This window comes from Schistocerca serialis, chromosome 2 (genome assembly GCF_023864345.2).
Source record: "Schistocerca serialis cubense isolate TAMUIC-IGC-003099 chromosome 2, iqSchSeri2.2, whole genome shotgun sequence".
NCBI classification, from domain to species: Eukaryota; Metazoa; Arthropoda; class Insecta; order Orthoptera; family Acrididae; genus Schistocerca; species Schistocerca serialis.
In genome coordinates, this window is record NC_064639.1 from 1,062,495,215 (window position 1) to 1,062,500,197 (window position 4,983).

Genomic DNA, 4,983 nt, shown 5'->3' on the forward strand with positions numbered 1-4,983 from the left:
ATTCGTCCCGAAAACACACGCGCTTAGGCATGAACCATTGCTCGCTCCAACCTACATACCTCCGCAATTTAACCTAACACAAAGTTCACATCACTACTTAATTAAATTGGTCAATTAATTAACCTCGCTGCTGCGGAAAGCGCCACGCCGACCAGGACTTGGAATGAATTTTCGTGAGTGCCACACCCACCTGGATTTCGAATCAAATAGTTAAAGTCTCTACCACGATCCTCAACCGACCGCTACGTCCCCTTACCAACCCATGTTCATGCACTGAGCTGTATTAACGTTTACTAACGTACATTAACTTATATGACAGCTTCTCTATAGAAATAAGTGAACTTTGAATTTTGGCGGTCACTTTGTGTTTCGCTACCAACATAAGAAAATTGTGGCAAAAAGAGCTCACCTCCACGACCTGTCACCCGACCGCCACCTCCTCCTAGGGACTGGTCGTAAAAGGACTCAGCCTCCACTACACTGATCGAGAGAAGAAGGACTTTAGTTTATTTGCCAGCACTTTATTTACCGATTAATTATATTTATCACAGAATACACTCTCTGACATGTCCCACAGCATACAGACCTGCAAACTACTGCTACATAACTCATGTATAAGGCTCTACACACACGCTTGGTAATTGTAAACCGTCAAAAAAGTCACTGCACAGCCTACAGACATGTGAAGCACACCTAAGTAATTCAAAACATTTATGCCCATAGAACAGAACAACTCTCAATTTGTCTAAATAATAATCCATCTAAAATACCCTGCTCGCTAATTATCAACTTTTCAAAATCATACACCAGTCTTTATTTAAACAATTACAGATAGACAGCACCACCACCCTCTGTATTCGCCACTCAGTCCATGGTCCAACTGACTTAGTACACAGAACCATCGACACAGGACACCCCCCCTGACATCAAATCATTACCCGAGTACAGTTATCCATGATGTCGGAAAACAGCGTGTTTTCCACTAGGTCTAGCACTCAGTCCGCCACCAGACTACTCTTTCATCCTTTTCTTGAAGTAAAACAAGATCCTCTGCTTTAAAATTGCGCAAAAACCACTGAGACAGCGCTGTGCTGCTCGGGGAAGTAAGGAAGGACTGCACTCTATTTATTTTGAGCCTTTTTATTTTGGTATGATCCCATTTCCAGATCTTTGCGCATCTGATCTCTGCAATTTAAGTCGGAGAAAGACATATCCATTACCTTCTGCAGCCTGTCTCGAAACAGAACGACCTCACTTACTGCAACAGTACCTGGTTTTTACCATTCGCCGGAAATGTGAGCAATGTTGTAAGTCCCAAATTAGATACAAGTGCAATAGATCCTCAACACCCTATCATCTTTATTCTCTACCATCAAACAGTAAAAAATAAATTACCTACTCATTCTATTTACAAGTCATGAAGGCACTAATGCACAGCACAGACAAATGGAATTCGTAATACTCTCCCTGAATAACTCAGAGTGCGGCCATCCAAGAATTCCTAACAGCTCACCAAGTCCGACACCTCAAACTGCAGCTGCCTATGTGGACAAGATCATATTAAAGAAACAGACGCTGCAGAGACTACTTTGAAGTTTGATCACCCATACTCTAAGCGAATGAGAAGCTACCTCTGACCCTTGTTCAAACACTGTTTTCTAACACGCTTTTGCACACTGTTGAACTTCTCGTCTTTCTGCCACGACTTCGCAGTCCGTGTCTGATTGTAAACAGACATTAACATTGACTGATGCACGGCCTCTCACAGGAAACTATACCTTGCAACTTGTAAATCATATTCTTACGCTCGATAGCATAACACTGAATGATTTTAAATAAAGGACAGCTACAACACAAGGAAATTAGAAGAGAGTGGCAGCGTTGTCACGACTTTCCAAACTACCCCCCAAAAAGTGATTGACGGGCTCTACATTTAAACCCAATGTCGCAATGACCGAATAGTTGAAAACTCTGTGTTCCGTTTCTAGTGATCGCTCATTTTGCACACAAGTACCGGATCACCATTTTCGGTGCTAGCAACTCCAGAAGTTGCGGTCCATCAACGAAAATTTGTTCCCCAACTCAAACAAGCATTGTCACTCAATCATTATGTGGTACCCAATGCACAGATGGGTTGGAGAAGACACCACCATTCTACTGTAATGTTATCCATCACAGTTGATACAGCGAAAAATTTTCAGTAAGTCCAACACTGGCCAATCATGTGACAGCATGTTTTTCCTAATCAGTATCATAGCTAAACAATACCTCCTCTACTTTGCAAGTATCATTGTGAGCATTGATAGATGACTGCTCAGTACGTCCATTCACACTTAATTCTCGAACACATAAAAACGGTCAAAGTATACGAGACAACGCTATACATATTTCTAAGACCTCGCGCATAGTACTCGATCAAGCTCTCTGCATATAGCGGTCACAGAGCAATCTCGCCGTCTTACGTTAAAAGACCATCCTCACGTGGGCATTGACCAACCTACCCTGCAACATCGCTACCCAGGTAATCATCAACCGAGCAGACGAATACAGCTACACTCCACCTCTCTTGACTGAATAGAACTTTCCTAGTCCTAACCCCTCCAAATGAACTACATTTCTCGAGATGTGACCAAGTCTTGGAGCTTAGCACACCATATCGATCTATAGTAATAGATTTCAAAGTGCCTTAATGTAATAGCATACAGTTAAGAAGAACAAGAACGGATTGATATTTATACGCAACGTAGTTTGACACATTTTTTACGCAAATCATCTAATCTATCATATGTAAAGTATTGTTCTAGAGTCTAGGATCGGTGCCTCGAAGGTTCTGAGAGAGAGAGAGAGAGAGAGAGAGAGAGAGAGAGAGAACTAAACACACGCACTCCTAAGACTAGAACGTTCAGCACTTAAAAACGGGCGATAATCTTAGATCGCCTACTTTTCCGTCCTGTCAGACGTACATCCTTCTTCTCGGTTCCCCTACGCTGAGCTATCTTATCCTAATCGCAAAACATTTGTTTTGTATGATATGAGCGCAATATAGCCCTGTGGACATGTGTAGTGCATTGATCACATCCGATCACGAGTCAGAAATTATACCATTACTCCATCAGGTCTATATAAAAATGATAGTTAATCGCGGGCCATACATCCTACAAGGAAACAGGTGCGCATAACAGCAGCGTCCAACATGTGAAAATTACAAGTCATTCCGTCACCAACTCTGTAAATAGCCCATCTGTCGGCTAAATGTGTACACAAGGCTTGCTGCGCCTCACAAGCACCCACAGCTAACTTAGTTATGACCTTGAAGTCTCGATTTTACGCCAAGGATGCGACAGGGTGTGGATCCCGTAAATCAAAGTGCGTTTAGAGGAATGTGTCAAGTTTCATCACACATGAGATGGAAGTCCTCTGATGATCGACGGGTTCCCTGATAACGATCGCAAGTAGACAGTGCTTTAAACCACATGTGGAACACGTAGCTGTATACGACTAGAACACAGGCTATATCACGTGACTAATGCATCCAGATAGAACACTGGAAAAAAATTGACCTTCAGCAACTTATCCTTCTCTAGAATATATCAGTCAACATTGAAATCGTACCTAGTTGCAGTTCTATCTCAATCGATCATCCCGTACACTCTCTTCTGCACATTTGCTGGCTTTATTTAGTTGAGTGAAGATCGATTGTGTTGTGTTGGATACCGCTTGTCTGTTCTCTAGACCTAGGAAGGACCTTAGTTGACCTGTAAATTATAGCAAAGATCTGACATATGTCACATGACTGAGAGCGGTATTCGAGAGTGGAAATATCACTTCTTGTACATTTGCTTAAAGTTAATGAGTGGATTACAGCATGCTGCACATGGATAAAGTTCGGGGTTTGTAGAGGATTAATTTGAAGTATATATCTTGGGAATTTTGATGAACAAGCGATCGGTAGGGTGTAGCCTAGTGGCTGATATTGAGAACTACAGCTAAAATGAAGTAATATTATAAAGAAAGTACGTGTATTCTTGTAGTCTATGAGTCTGGGGATGTTTGTAGAAAAGCGAACACGACACAGTAACGCGTTTGTGCTGAGGTGGAAGCGATCCCAATTTTGTGGAACAGTTCTGAGAGTGTGTTCGATCTGCTTATGTAAAAGGGGATATTAGCGCTGAGTGTCGAGTCTGTTGAGAGAAAGAGCAGGTTGATGTTACTTCCCTAGGAATGGAGAGCATTGGGGCATATAAATAGTGTAGGAATAGGGTAAATTTTTTACATGTGCTGTACAGATATACACGATAAGTGCTTTTTTTGTCAAATGTGTATATATTGTATTGTAAAGTAATGTGTGTTACAATGTGTTGCCTTTGGATATATTGCATTGTAAAGTTAATATTGCTTGTGTTATGGGATGAGTAGAGATGATGATTGTGTGTGTCGTACCGTGAGGAAGGTATAGATTGAGGGGACTGTGGGTGCAATTTAGCGATATCTGTAAAATAACAACAGGGAGCGCCAGAAAGACAAGAAAAAGCTGGATAGTACTTCGATACGGAAGTGATCACTAATTCAGCGGTTAAATTAGATAAGAGAAAATAAGAATTATTGATTGACTGTATGGTGGGATAAGGACTGGTCATCTGCATATGTCGAGAGCATGAAGGCTGAAACATTAGAGGGGGGGGGGGTCGTGACGAGGTGTTACACATGATCACGGGCAGATCAGTGCGGGTGTTTTGTGACTGTGTGAAAAATATACTCCATACCAAAATAAAAGGGCTCAAAATAAATAGAGTGCAGTCCTTCCTTACTTCCCCGAGCAGCACAGCGCTGTCTCAGTGGTTTTTGCGCAATTTTAAAGCAGAGGATCTTGTTTTACTTCAAGAAAAGGATGAAAGAGTAACTGGTGGCGGACTGAGTGCTAGACCCAGTGGAAAACACGCTGTTTTCCGACATCATGGATAACTGTACTCGGGTAATGATTTG